General features: G+C 44.0%; 1 long non-coding RNA gene across 1 annotated transcript; it reads right to left on the minus strand.

Moving 5' to 3' along the window:
- Positions 1-11,627, minus strand: LOC109368599. The gene is made up of 2 exons (XR_004160350.1): positions 11,394-11,627; positions 1-2,365 (listed from the first exon to the last, which is right to left on the minus strand). It is a non-coding gene; the product is annotated as an uncharacterized LOC109368599 (long non-coding RNA).
- Positions 11,628-23,868: the final 12,241 nt, after the last annotated feature.

The following is a 23,868-nucleotide window of genomic DNA, read 5'->3' on the forward strand; positions in this document are numbered from 1 at the left end:
TAAGATGATTCACCCTAGAGTTCATCAGTTGATTGCCTTATTGTCTTAGGAAATTAAATGCTTACCACAGGAAAAGTTTAGCAATCTGAGTTGAAAACAAGCACCTGAAGACTCCCTGAGTACCTGTTAATTCAATCTAGAGTAGCACTCAAGGAAAGTACTAAAATCTTCAAGACAATGCCACACACCACATGTTAAAATTTCCCCAATTTCTGTATCCTGAAGCTGTTCTTTACTGGTGTTCCTGCTTCAATTACAAATTGAAGATGCACGTTCCAATGGCCAACTCAACATTTCTTTTGCAGTAAACATGGCTACAGCGCTGGCAGTGCAGCTTTGGAGCAGACACAAACAAAACAGCATTTGATTTCCCTTAGGGGCCAAATGATTTATAGTAATTTTAAGCATTTTCTGGATGAGTAATTTTGATACCTTTCATCTTCAGTTGTTGTGGACCTTGCCAAGTCAAGACTACAACACCAAGAAGCTATTTATTATCAAAGCCAAGAGTGACTCTTCAGAGGCCTGAGATGCACCCAGGCAATCTCTCTGAAGTCCAGGGAGCCAAGGACAAACTCCCAGCTGTGACCAAGCACAGGTGCTTCTCTGGCAGGGCATTGCTCAATGCTTCTTGACAATTTGAGAAAGGCATTCTGCCTTCCAGAGGCTGAGAGAGAAATAAGCCTTCTATCTTGGAACAACATTCAAGACAGCAGCAGAACAGGCAGAGATGTTCTACTGAAAACTACACCTCTTAAATGTGCCAGTATGTGAAATCAAGAGAGCTCCCATTACTGGTAATGAAGAGCCATTCCCTCATCCTGTCAGTGCCACCCCTCCTGCAGGGTAGCAGAAACACTGGAAGCAAAAGTGAAGGATAGTCACAGAATAGGTGCACTGGCCACAGCCAACTTCTACTGTGCCAGGCAAATCCCCATGCATCAAAACCCTAAACCATGCAGGGATGACATCAAAAGTGGCTTGCTGCCATGGCTACATCCTCTTCTGCCATTGCCTAAAGACATCACAATGCCAGAAAGAGAAGAACAAAAAGGCTGGAGGATCTGGCCTAACAGAGTTTCATCTCTTGGTGCCCCTCTTAAACCAAACTCAGTGTCAACATTATTGCTCATGCACAGAGTTGCTAACACCACTCAGCCCAGTGGGGTTGTTTCAAGGTCGTTGTCTTACCAACTTAGGTCATATGAATAATTTCCCCTCCAGGTTTTGCAAGATGAGTTCACAGGTGCCTTCATTACATTCATTAACTCTAAAACAGTGGTATTTCTTTCTCTTGCCACTTTCCAGGCAGATACAACACCAAGGCATGCAGCTATGAAGTGCAAACCACAGTTTCTATCATTTTGTTTTGTTATTCACTCTCCTTTTAGCATGAATTTTCCTTGGGCTTTCTCTTTTGATCTACTTAAGGGAAAATGGCCTCCACTATTGATTAAATTACAAATTCCAATGACTGGTGATTGAGTTATATGATAACACCTGCCGAAAGCCATTGACTACAATTGAAATAAAAGGAAAAATTAGCACTCTCTTTATTACAAATGGTTTGGATGTTGAGTAGCTGACTGAATTAAATGGAGATTGAGCAAATCTGAGAGAACTGATTAGGAAAAACAATGCAGGATTCAGAGAAGTGCTACTAAAATGAACAGCTCACAAATTCACCTAAAGAATAGATGGAAACAGTTGAGGAAGAAAATGAAATTGCATCTTTTTCAATCATCCAGGAATTCAAGCCCAGAATTGCACAAAAGCTTCCCTCTGTGGTAAGACCTGCCAGATACCCAACTCTGACACCAACTGACCGAAGGCCAACAAGTACATGATTAGGGCAGCAGCCCCTCTGTTTTAATCATTCAGCTTCTTGTAGGCCTTTTTAATTAGTGCTATGACAAGCAAAATAAGGTTCTTGGTCTTTGTTCTGTGCCTGGGAACCAACTCCATGCCAGCTTTTAGTAATGTATCATTGCATTTTATTCACTGCTCATCTACCCTAATGAGGTCTTTTTATTTTTCTCTACTTGTGGCATTTCCAGCAATACTGACAGATGTCTTGGGCTTTCTTCCTGCAGATTAAACAACCGTTATAGCAGCTCTTAAACAAGACGTTAACCTGATAAAGCAAAGTGTCTAAAATGACACTCCCTATTTTAGAACCATATCATCTTCTATTTGCTTCCTTGCAAGCTTATCACAAGGTAGAGACTAGCAAGGCCTAAAAAGATCTGGAAAGAGCATGAACACAGCAGTCAAAGGGTTGCAAACATTATATTACATACTTACAGCCTCTGCATTACTGAAGTGTCATATTTGAAGTCAAGCACCAGGGAAAATCCTTAGTAACCTGTGGAAACATCAGGAAAAGAGTCATCAGTGGTTATTTCAAAGTACATCTTCCATCTGATGGAGATTATTTGAGATTGAAATTAGATATTATTTTGGAAACAAAGCATAACAAACATATTATTTAAACTTAATCACAAAGTAGTATAAAAATTGTCCTTAATGCTCATCTGAAGTCTGCTTCAAAACTTGCTTCATCTGCAATTCTTTGTTTCACATTTCCTTTCCACAGATTTGCTAGCAGCAAATGTTTGTAGCACCAATAAATATTTTAACATGCTCATTCTAACTTACAAATTGTGAAACCTTGCCTGCACACTCCTGACCACTTAATCCTCCTGGGAGAGACAAGGAATTGCTCTCATCCCAGCTTTCAAGCAAGAGATTTGAACCAGTGAGAAAGGAAAGCACACACCATCTTCCCCACAACAACATTCTGCATGAGGAGATGACCACCTACACCACCCATCTCCCTACCTCTTCACTCACCTCTGCCTGAGTTTATTACATACTTCATTCTGCTACAGAACTGCTCCCCAACAAAGTCAGTTAAGGATTAGTAAAGCCCTATTTAAACCATACAAATCATCCCAGGTGCTGCAGCCAGCTGAAGCCCACACCATTTGCCCTGGGTCCTACAGCAAGCCCCAGGGGGCATACAGTTAGCATGCCAGCTGTGAGCAATAGCCCTGCCCTTTAACACCATAGCAACGCACAAAATGAACACACCTGCTCCAGACACATTGCGAAGGCTATTTTCTTCATTTTCACCCACCTGTCCTGTATAAAACCCTTGATTCTACCTTAATAAGTTCTCTTTTCATTCTTGCAGCACCCAAAGCTTACCCAGTGGCTGAAGTCTTGATGCTAAGCTCCGTACAGCCCTCAGACGTGGCTATTTCTTGTCCCTAGAACTTCCAGGCAAGAGATCAAGGAGCTGAATGTGTAGGCAGGGAAAAGACAGAGACAGCAAAAACCAGGGGATACTTCTGCACGATGGTTTGTGAGCACGAATCCTACTCAGCCAGTAAGAAATGATTCACTGCGAACAGGCTCTGACCCCGCTACCTATTATGCTCAACAGCCGATCTTGCTGAAATCATTTATCTTATTATTTACATGGCTTCCATCAGAGCGATGCCTGAGCATTCCTGAACCAGATGGGTTTATCTGTATCGTGCTCCTGAGAAGGAGTGCATGCTGTTAGCTCTACTGCACAAGACAAGGAACAGAGGCACTGAAAAGACAAAGGGGTTTTCCTGGGGAAACTGATGTGATGTGCCAGAACCCTGCACCACGCCAGGGGCTCCTGGGGTTAAAGTGCTGTGCTCAGGGACAGGCCATGGACAGGCCCAGCACCACTCCTCCAAAGCTCACCTGAGCAATGGGTTCTAATTTAGTGTGAGCCTTGCAGAAAGGAAAAGGAAGAAGAAAAAGAAAAGTCACAATAATTGTAGCATCATCTGAAAAATGCAAGCTGCAGTAACAGAGGAACCTGTCCTCTGTCCCAGTTCACTGGGAGGGCTGCAGCAATTGTTTTCTACATGAAGCCTCATTTATCACCTTTTCTTAATTTGCTCCCATTGCACCTTCCTGCAGTGTTTTAGGACTGCGACACAGGTATGCATCCTCACATTTCTTTCCCTCTCCTAGTTTTCCCCTATAGAAGCAAACCCAGGAGATGGCTGAGGATGAGAAAGTTCCCATAGCTTCTGCCAGGGCTGAACTCCAAAGGTGGGAAACTGTTGGAATGCCTTGGGATACCAGATCACCTCACAAAAGGACTTAGCCTTTATTACTGATTTTCTCCTGTTCTTTAAAATGACAGCAGTGGAAATGCTTTAGAGGTAGCCCAGGTGGCAACTCAGAACACATAATATCAGTTTGCAGGAAAATACAATGCATCTGTGAGCTCAAACCTCTGAGATCTGTGGTCTCTTCTAAAAAGCAAACCACCAGACAGCAGCAACTCTTGAGTTTGGTCACCCGCAGGATTTCTGGTCTCACACTCCCTTCTGGCCAGAGAACAGAGAGTTCCCTAAACTCACTCTTTGATCTGCAAGAAACTGAGCATTCTCCTCAAATTACTTGTCAAGTTACCTCTCAAGTTACAGCATGAAGCCATTCCTATCTCTCCATTAAAGCAGCAGGTAGGCAGATGGGATCGTCTTCATCTTCTGGCACTCTGGAAGTTCCTCTTACATTAATTTTAATGGGGTGCTCACAGCTCCTGCTCAGGTTAAAAGAATCAGACCTGCCAACTGCATTCGGTGTAAAGCAGGGAAATCCCAGTTCTAGAAGTCCCTCTGCAGTGCTGACATTGAGAAGAAGTATGATAAGAAAAGGAGAACAAGATAAGATCCTGCAGAGGAAGAGGGTGAAGTGCTCATTGTCCTTCCCTACAAGCCTTCAAGCATCAGACTGATGCTGTACTAGAGCCACCCCAGAAGCTGCATCTCTTCTCTCCAGTAACGGTTCAAATCCAAGGCAGGGAGTTGTTATGGCCTTTTTGCAAATTAAAAGAAACCACTACGCAGCAGATGGATGAAACACCTCGCCCAAGGTCCCTCGGGATGTGCACATCTGCAAATTGATCCCACACTGCCCCAAACCCAGCCTGCTGCCCTTCCCTCCAGCCCAGCCTAATTCTCCGAATTTCATGATGATTCAAAATTCTATTTAAAACCCCTACAGCTATGGGTGTGTGCAACAAATTAAGGCTGAGCCAAGAAAATTTGAATTTAGCAGCTCATGTTGGGATTTTCCTTATGTTCTTAGTAATAGTGAAAAATGGAGCTGTAAGAGTTTAACTTCAAATGGGAAAGAAAAAAAAGAAAAAAAAAGAAAGCTGTTGGGTCTTTTGTGTAGCGATGTAAACCACCTGAAGGTACAGCAGCAATGCCTGTCTTCTCCTTCCCAAGAAACCAGTCTCCTGAATGCTGCAGTGGCAGCCACCAGCCTGGCATAGCTCTCCCAAGCTTGCTGCTTGCTTACAAGCAAAGGCTGCTACGGTGCAGGAAGAAATGGGCCCAGAAGAGCAGCAGCTGCTGGCATCTCCTGCTGCCTCCCACTATAAGGGAAGCAGCAGGGAACAACTGTCTGTAGAGATGGAGGGCAGCCAGAAGAGCCAACAGAGCTCAGGGACCGTAGCCCTGGTTTACTGGTCAAACCATGCTAAGCTCTTTAGGTAAGCTTTATTATTGCAGATGGTATTGCTTGCCCTAGATCTAGTGACCAAAATGGGGTTACTCTCTGTAATCCTGCAGAGCCTGCTTACGAATCAGGGAATATTTCACCTCTGGACACATGGCACCAACAGATGATAATGTAAGTGGTGCAGCATTTTACCATTAATAGGTATTTGCTTGGCTCAGGATAAATAAAAACAGGGTCAGAAACTTTGGCCCCAACTTAGAAGAGCTTCAGCTTTGGGGCAGGCAGATAACACATGGTCCATGTGTCACAGCAGCACATAGGCTGGATCTGCAAAGGTGGCACTGGACACCTGCCCACTGGGGGAGCTGCAGGAGGGGCAGTTCTCTTGCAGAACTACACGTGCAGCATTTGTTCCCAAAGCCCCAGTACTCCATCACTGAGCATCCATCCCACAGAGCTGGAAGGCAAGAAGGAAGAAGAAAAGAGCAGGAATGAGTATACACTGCCCCATCCCACCCTGCTGCACTGGGCCAGTGAGGAGCAGGTTGCTGCGGTCTGCCCAGAAGGACATAAAGCAGTGGGGATGCAAGAGAACGACCCTCATCCCTTGGTGCTGCCCCACACCTTGCAGGCACCTGGCACCTCCCAGCCCCACCAAAGTCACCAGGCCTTGTGGGGAACACCAGCAGCAGGATTGCTGTGAAATCAGTTTTCATAGAATCATAGAACGGCCTGGGTTGAAAAGGACCACAATGATCACCTAGTTTCCAGCCCTCCACTATGTGCAGAGTCGACAACCACTTAGACCAGGCTGCCCAGAGCCACATCCAGCCTGGCACTGAATGCATCCAGGGACGGGGCATCCACAACCTCCTTGGGTATCCTGTTGCAGTGCTTCCAGTAGTTTTGAAGGTGTCAGCTCCTGAACACAGACAGGAAATAAAATCTGCTTCCATCCGAGGCTTTCCACGTTTCTCAGGCATCCAAGGGATGTCCTTTATAAAACATGAGATAAGTACAGGCTTGTTTTTCAGACCGCATATCTGTGCGGTTCCTTAGATACCAGCGAAAGCCTAAAGGCAGGTCTTGGCATCCCGTCCCTTCTCATCCACTCCTTCAGAAAGTTAGCACTGACTTTGACACTGACATGATGAGAAACGGGGAGGATCAGTGCCGTTCTGGGGAAGGCGCCAAGCTCTCCGTTAGCACCCCCACCCTGCTCAGAGCAAAACAAAGCAAAAAAAAACCAACAAAAAACAGCCCTCCTGTTTGCTACTGATTAGGCAGCCGAATTAAAACTGATGAAGTGATTGGATGGGATCCAAAGCTGTTTATCTGCACATAAATCACAGACATGCTTTACCCAGCCTGCATGGATTTACTGAGCTAGGGGAAAGACCTCTTATTCAGAATGCTGATTATTACAGCAATTAAAATATCAGTGAAGCAAACATTTTGGGGAGGAAGTTGCTAGGGGCTCCGGGAGAAACAACTCCATCAAATATGAATTCAAACAAGCTTCTGATTAAAAATAAAATAGAAGAAGTCAGTTTGTTTCTTCTTGTTAAGTATATAGCGTTAGAAAAATCAAATCCTAAAGGGAAAGAGATGCACATTAGCTAGCTGGACACACTGAAGGAGATTACAAAGGAAGACTGATACATATTTTATGATCACAGGGGAATAAAAAAAATTTAAGAGGGATGTACTGTCAAACCAGACACTGTTAATAGCCAAAGTATATGGCATTAAGAGTTGCTCTTCCCACAGCTATTAATGTAAACTGAAAATTGTGAGCAGGCTGCAGCAAAAGAAAATAAATCACACTTTTTTTTTTTCTCCAATAAGGAAATATGTGTTAAACAAATCCCACCCTCAGTGCTCACTCTCTGCATCCCAGCCCCCGACAACAGACAAGGACTGCCATCCCAGCAAGCCACAACTGCCAGAGAAGTGAGTCAAGAGACAATGTCATACTATTAATCGTGGCTCATTTATTTACACATTTTTCCTACTTATCAGAGTGATTGGCCTGGAGATTATCTCCCCCTTTCCCTTTGAGTCCTGAGAAACTATTTAACATGGGAAGTGGCTGAGGGGGGCAAAGAGGGGAGAGCGCCGCGTAGCCAAGTTACACATCCCAGCTGGAATTCGGGATGATGTCTTGCAGCTCCGATTCCTTCAGCCAAGTTTCATACAGGAAGCACGAGCACGCCAAGGGTGCAGTGAAATACCCCAGAGCCAATAAAGAGCACTTGACTCCATTAACACGCTTATGCTATGGGTCCCATCACGAAACCCTCCGTCACCTTGCAACGTGTTTGCTCATGAGGTAGGCAGCGCTTTGCACAAGAAGGAGGTTCAGCAGCCACGAGGATCCTACAGTGTGCACAGAGCACGCAGGTGGGATATGCCACAGCAGTGCCCTTTCAGAAGAGGCAAATGCTGCTCATACATGAGGCTCAGATGAAAACAGAGGTCCTGGGGTCACCAGCAAGGTAAAGGGCAATCTGCACTGGATGGGCTTGGGCAGGTAGCAGAGCATCCCTCATGGGTGTGTTTTCACCCACAGACAACAATCTGTTCCAGCTGTGCTGCAGGACAGGGATTTGTCACTAAGCACCCAACCAAAGCGGATGGCTCCAAGACTGCTTTTGTCTTCATTATTGTATTACTGGTCTTTTTCCTCCACGACAAGGCTCCCCTCAGCACACCTCGTGCTCCAGTGCCCCCGTGGCCTCATTGTACCAAGAAAACAGCTTCATGTTTAATAAATCCTCTTACATGATTAGGAAAAAGTTTCTAAAGTTCTTAGTTTAAAATTTTGTAATCCGTGCATTACAGCTCTGAGGGTGACTTTAATGAGTTATTAGTAGCAAGAATGGTTTTACACAACACAGAAATACCTATGCTTCTGTGCTGGAGCAAGAGATAACTTCTGAGAAAAGACAAATTATTTGGCAAATTTGTCAACTACTCTGGAGCCTTCAAGATGAAAGTCTTTATATGAATGTTGTATTTTTTTTATGTACATATATAAAACACTTTTACTGGACTGTTGATAAAAGCCTGAGCTACAAAGGAACTCTTTCCCCCAGCTGAGAAAAGGCAAGCTGCTAGACAAATCAGCTCAATCTCTGCCTTTCAAACAATATAAAGCAGTATAACTTTCAGGAGCAACACCTCATCTGATTTTTTTCCAGACTGCCTATCAGGAATCAAGCAGTAAGTAAACATTTGAAAAGTGTTCCTCGGAGAGCAAAGGTTTAGATTTGAGTCACAGGATCCACTGAAAAGAAAAATTGCTTCTGTGCATTGGGACAGTGCCTTCCCTTCTGAAAACTTTATAAAAAGAATAAATGGAGATAATCTTTTTACAAGGCATAGCCCGTATGGAAATTCATTAAAAAAAAGTCAAGATAGCTCAGAAAGTGAGAATGGGCTACTATTTAAAAGAAAAAAAAAAGATTTTCTTATGACCATTTCCAGCAAAATTATAGTTAAAAGGCCTTATCGTGATCTAAAACAAAGCTCTTGTTGATGAGAACATGAGATAAACAAAAGAGAGAAAGGCACAGAAAATCCCTACATCATTAAGTGTGCTTAATGCAGAAACAGGGGCATACAAAACCCAGATTGTTGATCAAATGCTTCAAGGATCCATTCTTCTCTTAAACAAAATGCTTGCCAGAGCAACCCCAGCACTGCTGCTCCCTGCAGCCAGCACCTGTGCTCATTAGCCTGGCTCAGACTGTGCTCTGGTGGCACAGCTGAAAGGAACCTTTGCTCTTTCTCCACAACAGCAAGGCCACACCTCCAGAGAAGGAGAGAAATTGGGAAGGATTTACAGCAGGTCAGCAGCACAGCTGGGTAAAAGGAGAACCCCAACCTATGGGCTGCTCCCCCTTAGGAGTTACTGCCCATTGTTTGCCATTTTCCTAATAAATCTTCATTTAATCTGGAAGGGATCTTTAAAGGCCATTTGGTCCAGCTCCCCTACAGTGAACAGGGACACCTACAGCTTGATCAGGTGCTCATAACTCCGTCCAGCCTGACCTTGGATGTTCCCAGGAACTGGGCATCTACCACCTCTCAGGGCAGCCTGTCCCAGTGCCTCACCTCCCTTATTGCAAGAAACTATTTTCTTACATCCATTCAGTCTATATCTCCTCTCCTTTAGTTTGAAACCATTTCCCCTTAGTTTGAAACAGTTTTCCTAGGTTCGCACTCTACTTTCAACTAGTGTGCACCTACATACAATTTTCCCCTCGTTAGATTTATACCAAGGTAAAAATTTGATCCTAATAGGCTTCCCCTAAACCTACAGCTACTTAGGAATTCTTTTCTTTCATAGCTGACGCTCACCCTGCCTTTGGTTTGACTACACTGTGTAAGTGTGGCGGGCACTTGAGGACAGGGCATAATCTCACACCATGTACACACTGCAACACTGAGACAAAGCAACCTAAGTTGTGGAGCCAGGCAGAGTGCCCTGGGTGGTCACACACACTTCTCTTTAACATTGATTAATTGGGGTGATTGGATGAGTCAAAGACTCACAGGGAGCTTTAGTTCATCACTTCTTCTGTATTTGGCTATTGCAAGAGAAATCTGAAGGGGCAGAATCTTTTTAGCATATAGTCATCGCTCTCATTAGCATTGAAGATATGAATATTAATGTGAAAAGAGTTTAAGGGGAGACAGGAGGTAAATGCAGATATCTTCAAAGAAAATGCCCACTGCTCCTCCAAAAAGGACATGCTTCTGCAGCCTCCTCCACGCCTCTTCTTTGACAGAGGACATGGGCTGGGAGCTGCCAGCAGGACCAATGCTGCCATTTCCCTGGAACAACCCATACACCTTTGTGAGTTTGCCCAAAGGGAAATGAATCACTATAATAGGACCAGATTGATTGTTCTGGAAAGTTCTTTGCTGGGTCTATAGTTCTACAAAACCATAGAGGAAAATTTTATTCATCTATTAAAATAAAATAATAAATACATTGTAATATGAAAAAAGAAAACAAAAACATTTTCCATAAAGAAAACAAAAAATCCTTTGCTTTGTTCCGAACAGAAGCTCCAAATTCTGCTAAGTGGGCACTTTTCCTAGATTCAGACAGCACAAATTGGGCACAAACAGTAAATGTAACATTCTTGTGTTGCTGTAGTGGAAAAGTGATATTGCAAAGCTAACCCCTTGCAATGCTATTACTTACTGTGGGATATATTCCAGGAGCAGACTAATTGAGTTCTGTTCACCATTCCCTTGCCCATACTGCAATCACACGTACCTGTACGAAGTGATTGCCACATGTAGGTACTGGTGTAAAATGAATTCTGGCTAAATGCACCAACAGCATTATTCTCGGTTTGAACTGCTATAACCAGGGCCTGACTTTGACCCACTTGTTAGCTACACTGCACTTCCCTTCCCACTAAACCGCATCTGCAAAAGTTGCATCATCTCTCTGCACTGCAGCAGGCACGCATTGTTCATATCCAAATGATTGCAGACACCAACCTTTTCCACAGGCTGAAATAATAGATCTCAGCTCCCAACAAAGTCAGAAGAAAGAGTGGGACTCATCAAGTCCCATAACGGCACAGTTAAGAGAGCCCTGAGCAATTTGGAAAACCCTTCGTCTAACATCTGCACTTCTTTGCCTCGTCAAAAACCACAAATAAGTCGTGGCAGCCTCAGAAACAGACCAAGTCTTCCAGCTCCCAGATTTGTGCTTTATTTGCTTGACACATCCTGTCCTCACTGGAGCAGGAGAAACAATGATCAGAGACCAAAACTCCTCACAGTAATCAACCTGAAAACATCACATTTCAGCACAAGAGACATGTGTCACTCCATCGCTAACTCACCAGCCCAGAGGCCTGGTCCAGGACAAATGTTCCAGCAGCAATCCAAGCTCAGAATCCCAGAAGGTAAACCTGTCAGGATGTAAACTCTCCCTCTCAGAGGCAGTCCCACTGCAGCCTTCTCTGAACCCCTTGGACTCTGCAGGCTCCCTTCTCTGGCATGCCTCCTTGGCCTTCTTCCTTTTATTTTTCTCATAAACTTGTTTCTGGATGATTTATCTAATTAAAAAAAAAAAAAGAAAAGAAGAAGAAAAAGCCTTTTTTATTTTTTTTCCTTCATTAATAAAGAAACGTGCCTGATGAGCCCTCTTTGAGTAAGGCTCTTGCTATTTCTGTCAGGTCCTTCCTCTCCCCTGAGTTATGGGACTAACAATTTGGGAAAACAGCCCTTCATGGTCAGCATCTCTCCCCTTCTCCCTCCCCCAGCATTTTTCAAAGCAACCTAAATGATCCCAAGCCTGGGCTGAGCATCCAGTCTGATATAGTCATCATCTCCGAAGGCCTCACTTATCATCCATCATTGACTCAGACACACAATCCCTGTTCAGTGTAAACGTGACTCAGTTTAGTTTTTCCAAAGAGGGTTTGTTTACTTTCTGGAGGAGACTAATGAGTAAATATTATTTGGTAGGCTAGAATTTCATGAACGCCAACTAAAATGAGGCTTCAGATCACCAGACGCAGCATAAACATATGGTAAAAAGTTTGTAATCATCCCCAAGACTACAGAGGCATCCTGCGAGGCAGTCAGGAAAGGAAGGGAAGTCGATTTGTGAGTCCCAGCATAGAGACTTAAGCATAAAGCCATCTTTCCTCCGTATCTCTGCTCTCAGAAAATGCAATTTTCTGAGTTTCTGCCTAGCTAGCAAATATCAAAAGCTAGCAGTTATCCGTCTCCAGTATCAAGCCAGTTACAGTTCTAATTGCAATTGATTTCTAAGTCTTCTCAGTCATTTTTTCTGCAAATATCGCTCCCATAGGTGCACTGCAGCTATGCTACACTGTTCTCTCTGCATGTCTGGCACCACATTTGAAAATCAAAGTGCTGAATTCCTTCGTGAATGACTGAAATGAGGCACTTACATATACCTATCAAGTGCACCTTGAGAGAAGGCAAACTCTGACCCTACATCACTTGATAGATGACAAAATGACAGTGCTTCTTTGGCTGGAGAGAAAGAGAGATTACTTCTAAAGCCTTCTCTTAATTCTTCGTGGCTGCATTACAAAACAAGCAATTGTAAATCTCCACAAATTGTTTTAAACAGTATAAGTAAACGTAACAAAATGAGATACAAATGCCAACGCTATAAATGTTTTTCAGAACAAACATGTTGGGCACCGTTACAGTACCACAGCAGGTCAGCCCAGTCCGGTAGGGATTACAAGCATCAAGAATACATCAAGTAACGACCAGATTCAGAGCAGAATCTGGCTTTTTTCAGCCTAAAAGAATATAAAATTGAAAGAAAACCCATGAAAGAGTGGAGGGAACTTTAAGGAAGCAATGAATCCCTCCAGGCCACCCCATATGCAGAGCTAATGACCACTCTGCAAAGAAAGCTGCTGAGGAGTGGCATAAAGGATGGAGAATCTGCCAGACTCTGACAAGCCGAGATAAAATGAAGAGAAACAGTTATAAAGAAAGACTTATTTTCCCTCGGTGATGAACTGCTCAGCTCAGCTCCAGTCCCAGAGCAGAGATGGGAATTAGCCCGTGGTATCTAACCAAAAAAGGCCACTGACACCCAGTTAAAGGAGTCAAGATACTGGAAACAAGCTCAAAGCTTAGCACAAGGAATTTTCCCCATCCCCCAAAGCTTCTGCCATTTCACACAGGGATAAAAATGAGCTCTACTAGGGAAAACCAACCCAGCATCTGAAACCTAAGGAGTAACCTGATGTCCCAGCCTAAAAGCCTGAAGTTTAAATCTCCTCACTGCCTGACATAACCACAGCCTCTAGCATTTGTCTTACAGATCTCAGCTGAAAGGTACCACCAAGAGTTCATGTGTTTATGCTGCGGAAAAAAACCTGACCGGAAACCAGGCTTCCATCTGAAAGTTACTGGTAGTGGGAAACTGGTAATTTCCTTTTTTCTCTTCCCCAAGAAAACCTCAAAGCATGAGGAAAGACTTCTTTAAAGGCAATGTTTTGAGAGGAATAAATTAATTTTCCAACCAGGTCTCCAACATATATCTACTGCAGCATGTAACAACCAATGCTTGTATGTAGGCTGACCTATTTTCCTCAAAAAGAGCAACACCACTTTATTTCTCTTTGGGACATCAGACACCACCCATTTTATCTCTGATGATTTATGGAATAGAATCTACTGTCTTCTGCACTTCCATTGCTATTGACACACCCAAGCCCTAAGATTTTTCTCCCTTTTCAGTGTGTACAGTGAGGTCCCTAGCAAGCTCTGCCAATCAGATTAGTATATTAACTTTCCAAATTACATGAGATCACAGTTTTACGTTCACTTCCTGATCACTATCAAGGTCCTGGAGAAACTGCATTTATTTTTGAGAAGCTCAAATCCTTATGAGAATTCTATTACTCTAGTAATCATCAAATATGCTGGACAACACAAACCATTTCCATGCACAAGATGCCCACATTTCTATTTTCCGATGTTGTGGTTGGCGACCATTAGCTGTTAATTGGGATCCCTAGGAAACCTCATTAATTAGCTGCACGATGCCTGTCAGCGTATTTAAAATATGGCAAGGAACATTAGCTGCATATTTATGACACAAAGAGATTAATATTTTTGTTATTTGATTTTCTTCATTATATTAGACCCACTGATTGAGACACCAGCATGGCTCCCTAAGTTCACGTGGCAATACGTTTGGTCCACTTTTCTGAGCTTGAAGCCGGGTTTTTGATAAAGCCTTCGCAGCAGTGCAGACGCAGGGCTGTTTGCAGCTGTGCTCCTAATGAAGTGCTGTTGCAGGCAGGAGAGCATGAGCACATTTGCAGCAGAGAGCCCTGGAGGTGGTTAATTAAGATCAACCACTGCACCACCAACAGCCTTCAGGCCAGCTCTGCTCCAAGGCAGCAGCTGGGGTGGAACACAGGGCTGGGTTCTGAGGAGATGCTATGGGGAAGCCCAGCTGTCTCTGTGACAGAACAGTGAGGTACCTAAGTCCCGTGCCATAGGGAAATCTCCCTGTACATCCCCCCTGTGGCCTTTAAATCTCCCCCAGCACAACCACAGCACACGACTTCTTGTTTCTTGTTGTGAAGCCACAGAAAAACTAATTTTCTTCTTCACTCCTAGAGATGAAAGAAGGATCCTCCACATGTAATGATGCTATTGTAGTACCTTCATTCCAATATGGTTTATTAATGCAGCTAATGGTTACAACAGCCAAGGCTGACAGAGCACTGCTGGTGAAAACCACCATATTGTGCAGGGAAGACGCAATGCCACACTTGCTGGGTTCAAAAACTGAAGTATTTCTATCTAGTTTGTCAGAACTACCTCATTAAGCAAATTACTTCCCTTTCTGCCTGCCCTTAACCATCTGACAGTTTAGCCTCATTTTCAGCTGGAATTTGCCCTTTATTAAATTGTGTTTGTTGTTCTCTGTTACTACTTGCACAATGTGCCTTCTACTTTCCCTGGCACTTAATGATCATCTTGCCATTAAACACATTGTTAGAGGAAGGTGGCTAAGTCCATCCTTACTTGTCTATCTTTAATGTGGTTATCTCCCTTCAGAGATCACCTTCTGAATTTAACAGCACGATGTTGGTACACAACACTACAGGAGGGATCTTACAAAAAACACAGTAATAGATCTGTAATTCTTCTGGTTTTGTTCCATCCACTGGGCACTGACATTGCTATCCTCAAAGGCATCACACAAAGAGAAAAGATATTTTGTTAACTTCCAGGAACAAGGCTGGCTACTTTCATTCCACATCTCCCACACGCAGGGTGTGCTTGCTGAAAGCTCAGAGAGTGTCCCCTGCAGCACCACAAACATGGATTACCCATCACAAAAAGCCATGGAATCTCAGTGCTGTCCCAAGTCCCACTAGAGCAGGACTGCAGGCCCACAGGGATGTAGCAGGCACTGAATCATGTTGCCATGCTGGGATGGACTGAGGGATGTGTGAGCCTTGCTGAGCCTGCCACAAGCTGCAGTGAATTGGAGCAAAGCACTGCTCATCACCAGTACAATTAGTGGAGCCCTGGGTTTCAATCAAGCTCCTCCTCCCTTCATTGGTATATTTGTTTGACTTGGATCTACTGTTCCATATGCATACAGTTTCTCATTTTTCGTAAGTAATTTTGATACAACCGCTTCCTTGCATTAGTTTTTCCCTTTTTGTTTTTCTCTGGATCCAGACTCCAAACCACCTTGTGTTATAGAAAAGCCTAGAGTAACAATGTATTTTTCAATGCCTCTGGTTAAGCAAAAGCAATAAATGCTGAAGGGAGCAGATTTTGAAGTGAATCAAGGAAGCAAATGAGTGCGGAAACCAGGGTCCGACAGCCATTTGGGAAGTCATCCCTGAGCTACGTTGCTGAGGATCAGCTCCCGTATTTCAAGACAGCACCAATGGGCAGAAGCAATAAAACTTGTCTGATCAGTTTAAGCACCAGCATCGCTCACAGGCCCTTCTGCATGCTCGCACAAACACACACACTTATGCACCCATGATGTTAAACCACCTAGACTTCTTCCACAATTACTTTGCCAACAGCCGATAATGCGGGCAGGAGCCCACCTACAAGACCTAGTTGCTATACATATACCCTCTGAGGCAGCTTTTACCTATGGCTTTTTCTAACCAAACTTCTACAGTTGTCTCTAGAGATGATCTGAGCATCTAAATAGAGGTATGCTTATGTACCAGATGCTTATTTAATTAGTTAGTCAGTTATTTTTAATTTTGTCCTCATAGGACCCCTGAGAGCAAAGCACTTGGGCAGGATCCCATCAGTGGGGCTGTGGCAGTGGGGTGAAAATCTCTCTGGTCTTAATTAGTCAAAGGCTCTTAAACTCCTGGAGGTATAAACTGCCAGAGGTGGAAATCTACTGACTGTAAGAAATGTGCCTCAGATAAACAACAGGGAATAAAGCATAAGATAGCTCAGTGTTAGCTGGTTTGATGGAGTTTTACTTTCCCTGAATCTGCAGGAGAATTTTTAGTGTTCCTCCTTTATTTTTAATGAAAGTTTATAATGGAATCTCCCCTGTATAGCAAACTGGGATTCATAAAAACAATGCAACAGTCTATATATTTTTCTGGTTGTAATTTCTAGAGCCAAATTTACACAGGCTGTTTATAAGTCACTCAGCAGAAAGCAGAAAAGATTTTCATCTCTTTACCAAAAAGAAAAAGCTTCAAAGCAAATGAAAACCAGGATTTTGAAGAGCCGTGACACCCGCAGTGACTCACACCACATGCCCTGCAGAACAGTTTTCCCACAGCTGGTGGAGCCTTATTTGAAGGTTAATAAAGAGGCATGATCTTTGGGTAATAAAGGCTGAGTCCATTACAAGGGAGACACATTTGGACTTGCAAAGAAGAAGAGGGAGGAAAAAATGGCAGGCAGGAGAAATCTCTATTGAAGACACTACTGGCATCCCATAATTTGTAAAGCAAGGACAAGGACTTCTTATGGGGTTTGTTGCAACAGTAGATGGGGCAAGCAGCTGGAAGACAGCAGAAAGCATCTCCCCAGTTCTCACCCTGTCCTGAAACCCCCATCTGCCCCCCAAGCCCTAGCCCCACTGAGGTACAAGACTCCAGCATAGACCTACTGCCTTTAGAAGAAATTTTGCTCAGACAAGAATTAAGCCTACAATGATTTGTCCTTACCGAGAGGCTCTGAAGGTTTCCACGTATGTGTTTGAGGAAAATGACTTTCAGGATTCGCTCTGCTCTGCTCCCTCGGTCACTTTGGCAGCTCCTCCTGGAGGGCACCGGAGCTGGCACTCGGACAAGCCATCAGCTAACAGGCTAACAAATTATTGATTCGCTTCTCACTTTGAAGCAGACAACAACCTACTCCTCAATGCACTGCATCCTTCAATACCTCCCTCCGGAGCAATACCGTTTGTAACATTGGCAGCACGGGGCACTTCCATCTCTCAGGCCTGACAGCCGGAGGGAGCGCTGCACTTTGCAAACATTCTTCTTTTACCCTCAGGCAGTGCCGACAAAGGGAGGCTTTTGCACAGAGCCTGGCTTTCCTATCCACACCTAGACACAGCCAGATGTATTTACAAACATCCAAGTACATGTACGCAAAATGGATTGAATTCGGGATGCAGAGGTGTCTGACACCAAATGGGCTTAAGAGCTCGTTTTCCCCACTCTTACAGCGTTAAGAAGCAAACACACTTTCCCATGCGTCATGCACTTAATGAGCTCCAGACTGCAGGATACAGAAGGATCTTGACATTGGCTAGAAGAAACAAAATGTTCAAAACGATCTGGATACGTTGAGGCACTTCATCATAAATGGCTCATCACCGTCTTGAACATCAGATTTGGGAAATTCCTGTCATTTTTCTGCAACTCCCAGCAAGGTGTCCTGAACTTTCCTGTTTTCCACCTGCCTTCTCCACATACTAGAGATGCAGTTTGTCATTTGAGCCACACTCTGGAGAAGCCCAGGGCTGGGAATGAGGGCACTCAGTAGGGTCCATCGCATGTGCCCATTTGGGACCCAGCAAAGAGGAGGTGAACCCAAGAGCTGCACGTGCATCTTCACACCGCTTCACACCAGGACTACAGGGCATCCCTTGGGCAAATTCTGCCGGTTCAGAATACAGATAAATGTGACAGCCCATCTATTCTACATGGAAATGCCTTCTCTGCACCTCAAATCAATACAGTTCTCTTGCAAATTTTTCCTGCTGTAGTGATTCTGAACAGTCATTCAGCCAACCCACCTAAATAGCTCTGAAAATGATACTGTGGCTTATCAGGCCAATGATCTACAATTTTATATCTCCCTAAACACCTATTTACAAACAGCACTATAAGCCTTGTTAAGGTTACTGTGTCAAATTCTTATGCCATTTCCAAGGATGTTTTGGAAAATACCCATTTTATCAGAAACATTAAACAGAAAAAGAAAATTTTTCTATGCTTTGGCCACTCCTTTTTTGATTAAGATTGATATTACAGATTTCAAGAGTGTGAGAAATATTCTGTACCACAAATACTTTTCGTTGTCCCCATACTGTATTGCAGTATGTCCCAATTTTCAAGAGTCTGCTTTGCTTTAGATAACGTTGCCAAGTTACTAAAAAAACCCTCAGCAATGGGCTGCTTGTATCCCAGGGTCGTAATAACGTATCCTGGTGACACTGAAACACGGAGATGTAAACAATGAGAAGACAGAAGGACATTGACCCAAGCGGCCGAATTTAAAGCACTGCCATTCCGGAGCAATGCAGTATTTATACCGTTGGACACATTATCACTATAGGTGGTTGTGGAACTAGGTGCCAATTTTAGCATTTCTTAGATTAATTTGCAAACGGAGTTCGTATGCCAGGCTCGTTATACAAGAGACCTCTAACAGATGCAGATTCATATATGCTGAAAAAGCTGAAATAATCTCTCCTAGCCCCAAGGCAGAGGAATAGAACATTTGTTTTCAATATTTAAATTGAGTAACACTACAGGACAGCTCACGTTGATAACACACAAAACTTTATAACAAGAGGCAGAGGACAGCACTGAGACATACAGCTTTCCTGGCCGGATAGGTCATGTGTACAAATCAAGTATTAGCCACCATCAGCAGCAGCAGCACTTTTGATGACAGACTGATAGCGAGACAAGGTGGATCCCCTGTGCCTTTTATTGGGCTGATACATAAGCTGTTACGCATGAGCTTCCAGGCCAAAAAGCCTCTTGGGGGCTGGCAGCAGAAAGAACACTTCTGGCCTGAATGTTTCCCTCTGCTTGGAGCCAACACAAAGCCTCCACCTCTGCCCATTTTATCTCAAGCAGCTGAAAGCAATTGTTTGCAGCCTGCTTGTGACAAACAGTCATGGCGACAACTTGCACAAACCCAGCGGGCCGATAGAAAAGTCCTCACCACTAAAGTGCTCTGTTTGCTTTCTGTGCTCTCTATCTTCCCAGGGTATTTATAGAACACAGACACTGGGACGTTGCAGCCCAGCCGTGGTGACACTGGGAGCATGTAAGCACCTCGAGAGGGCTTTCTACAGCACCAGGACTGAAGTGGTCAAACACCTTCTGGCAGTTCTTTTCCCTGAACAAAAACAGTTTGGGAAGTTTTATCAGTTCTGCTGAAATTATGTCTTGAAAGGGAAGAAAGGAAGGAAATAGGTAAAGTTTGGACAATGGCAAAACCAGACATGGAAAACTTCAAGAGGCATTAAATATTCTGAAATAAGGTTTTCTTCAGCTTTTTCTGTATTATGCATCTGAAAGTAAATATTTCTTGAAACAAAGCCTTTTTGTGAACACCAAACGATGCTTTTTTCCCCTCAGAATTTCCTTTCCAGCTCTGAAGTTTCTAATCAGAATGAAAGCAAATCCTACAGCCCTACACAGAACACAGCTTCTGTCCATCCCACAGCCTGCAGTTCAGACTCCATTCCTGCCTATAGGGCTAAGCTACTGGAGCCCTTTTAAAAAGTTCATTCTATGTCTGTTGGTATAGTTAGGCATTTTTTTTTTTAAATATAAACTCAACTGGTTAGAAAGAAATGAAAGTAGGTAGCCCTCAAGCATGCACCAGATCACATTTTCAGACAAGCCACTTAGAAGTGTAAAGCTATGAATAATCTGGGCATATTTCTCCTGAAAAAGGCAAAATCATAGAATCATAGATTGGCTTGGGTTGGAAGGGATCTCAAGGATCAAGTTCCAACCCCCTGCCACAGGCAGAGCTACCAACCTCCATATCTAAAACTAGACCTGGCTGCCCAGGGCCCCATCCAACCTGGCCTTGAACACCTCTAGGGATGGGGCATCCACAACCTCTCTGGGAAGACTGTTCCAGCACCTCACCATTCTTGGTAAAGAACTTCCCCCTGATATCCAGCCTAAATCTTCCCTCATTCAACTTAAAACCATTTCCCCTTGTCCTGCCATTATCTACCCTTGTAAAGAGTTGACTCCCCTCCTGTTTGTAGGCTCCCTTTAGGTACGGAAAGGCTATGAAATAATAAAGTAAGAAGGGAAAGGGACCCAAACACACACTGCCCTGGTGAGAATGACAGTTCTGGAGCACTGCTGTCGCATAGCTGGGCTGTGGCAGGTGAGAACATTCCTTCCCCAGAGGAACCTTTGGGTTTATGACAAATCAGGGATGATGCTCAACAGCTATTTGATGAGCTATGCAACAGCTGCTGGGGTCTGTGTGCCACTGCAACACAGCTGGAAGCACGCAGTGCCGCAGCATTAACAGGATCATAATTCAGGTCTTGCCAAGCACCGAGCATCACTAACTCTTTCTGATGAGTTATTTGTGTCCATAATCAGCTGTGAAACTCTTTAGGAAAAATGTTTTCTGAAAAGGAGAATTTATCTGAAAAGGAACTCACTGTCAGTAATAAATCCGTCTGGTCTCAAAGCCTCCACAAATCAGGCTCAAATCCATGATGCAATCTTAGGGAAGTTAAATATTTTCCCAGCAACTGAAATATAAGGAGTTTTTTTAAAGAGTTAAAAAAAAAACAAAACAAAACACAAAACAGTCAGACAAATGGATGAAGGAATGTTTGCCTATCAGAAAGAACAGCATGTGGATCAGGCAGCTTCAGTCCCTTCAGCTCTGCCCAAGAGAGGTTCTATCTGCTGCACTGCTCAGAACAGCGAGCATTGGGTCCTCGTGCAGGGCCAGCTCTGCTGTGTACTGTACAAGAAAGTCCCTGGCACAGCTCTCAGCTGAGAGATCTCTCTGCTCTGCGTGTTGAGTGATAGCTCCGGCCGAGGAGGGGAACATCTCCCAGCTGGTGGTGGAGCAGCATCGCTGTTGTCGTCAGCGTTCCTGGAACCAGGCTGTTCCGCAGCTGCTGCGCACTTGGTGAGCCTGTGGATCAGCGTGCATGGAGGGGGAAAGATGGGGGCACGTTTCTGGCTTTGTCTGAGCACATGAGCAATCGGTTCTGAGTCCAGGATTAGTCATTCGCACGTTGCCACGCTGACCACTCCTTCCCATTTCACACATGCCGAAGGCATCTGTCTTTAAGAATGGCAATTAAATAAGAATCACTGCCTTCCCCTGCATTATATCAATGTCTGGAGCATGAAAAGGATGGGGAAAAAAAGCAGAATCTTACTCTGATTTACACTGAATGCCATTTGTATTTTTTAATGCATGTCTGAAGGGAAAGAGTATCCACGGTTGAATATGGGGGCCTTTATCATCACAAAAGGAATAGTAACACAAGAAAAGAGCAGATGGGAGCAGGATGAAGAAAGAAACAAAGTATTTCAGAGAAGTGAGTTTAAAGCTGTTGCTTCTCGGGCATTTCACAGGTTCAAATCATGCAGATGTGCTGAGGAAGGAGGGGATGCTGTGGCAGCCAGCACAGCAGAGCCTTCCTTGCACCTGCAGCTCTGCTTCTGCAAAAGGAAGAGCAGCAGCAGCAATCTCTTTCCAGACGTTTCTACCACTCAACAGCTGAGCCATGTGCACTGCTCCATAACAGCCTTTTAGGCATGATGAGGGCAGGACTCTGCTTTTAGCAGGTCTGATTTTGCCAGCATTAGAGGAAAAGGTCTCATCTTAGAGGATTTGAGCCTGATGATGTGCTTTTTCTCTTGCTGAAGATAAGGGCAGAGCTCACACAGACCACAAAGCCACAGGCAAAGCATCCCCTATAGACTTCAGCTCTTACAGCCATACTAGTGAGTGACTGCAGGGAGCCCACTGTGCAGAAGACCCCCCCAGCAGGAGCAATGATGCTGAGAACAGCTGTATTAGCTGTATTCTCCATGGACAACCTGCAATGAATGCATGGAGCACAAACTTCTCTTGCTCTCCCCACGTGATGCTGCAGACACACCACGCTGAGCTCAACCAGTGAGGAAGGCAATCAAGCAGAACAAAACAACATCCAGCCAGCCCATATCATCTCTTCAAGCAGCCTCAGTGGTATTCATACTCTTTATTTCTTTGCACATAATGACTGATCAGGAGAAACCATCATTTTCAACTCTTGATTGTATCTCAAGTCTTGTACTATCTAGTCATTTTGTCACAGTGTTAGTTCCTATAGTTACACAAAACCAACTGGTGCTCCTGGTTCCCAAGGAAATGAGACATAACCTGTGGTCTGTCTGCCTCTTCCTCCTAATAATTGGGGAACTTGAGGACCAGCTTTAATCCAGACCAGGAAAAGGTGGTAGCTTCAGGGATAAATAGGATCTTTCTAACATCCTAAACACAAACTCTGGACAGGAGAGAGATTCAGCAGCTCCAAGAAAGACTGAAATGTGAACTCATGCTAAACCAAGTAATAGCCTTATAAATAACATCTAACTGTATCGAGGGTTCATAGCCAACCTCAAGACACGAATATGTAGGAAACCAGGCTTAACTTCTCCCATTGCTCATTTAGAACTAAAAACAGAAGACTGACTCTTTGAACCACACATAGTTAGCCTCCATCCCTACAAAATACATAAGTCAGAATAGAAAGAACCTTTATCCACTTCTCCAGTTTCTCAGCTCTGTAAGTCAATTCAGACCTCTCAAGGCCTGATCTCACAAGGTCTGAAAACCAGCCTAGCAATATGACACTTGGTTCAATGATTGCAGCTTAACTGTAAATAAAACTTGAGACACGAGTGTCCAAACTAGAGTAGACACAGCTCTGTCTAGTCTACAAAAAAATCAAAGCAAGAAAAACCAAACCAGCCAATTTCATTGCTCCCTTCCCCTAACATAAGGATTAAAAAGCATTTGTTTCTAAGGATCGTTAAATTAATACTCAGGAAGAACAATGATTTTCCTAAGAGCTATCTGACTTCCCATCATTAATTCAGCTTCTTTCAAGTGCGGAAGAGATATGTGTAGGAATGGCACCCCACAGCACTCTGTGTCCCATTGCTGACTGCCTCGGGGACAAACCCATCCCATATTGTCGGGACGGACAGCAGCAGTGATAGGTCTGGCATTTCTGGTAGGTACTGCATTAACTAGCACAGTTTAAGATGCTGGTATTTCAAGCTTCCTGAGCAGATCTATAACTGGCTCCCATTTACACTGTCACTTCTGCCGGGGGCACCCGCAGGGAACTGAAGCTTTGAAAATGTCTCCGCACAGACAGGGCCGGTGAGGCCTCCTCCACACAGTGATTTACATCACTGCAGCAATGAAAATTCCTGTCTGGAACCGAGTGCCTGACTGCAAACTTACCACAGCTCCGGGGCTAGTGGAGTCAAAAGGTCACCGCATTTATTTGTTGCTCTTCCAAGATCACTTTCCCATGAACTTGATGGATTCTCAAAT

The sequence above is a fragment of the Meleagris gallopavo genome, chromosome 7 (assembly GCF_000146605.3).
Source record: "Meleagris gallopavo isolate NT-WF06-2002-E0010 breed Aviagen turkey brand Nicholas breeding stock chromosome 7, Turkey_5.1, whole genome shotgun sequence".
Classification (NCBI taxonomy): domain Eukaryota; kingdom Metazoa; phylum Chordata; class Aves; order Galliformes; family Phasianidae; genus Meleagris; species Meleagris gallopavo.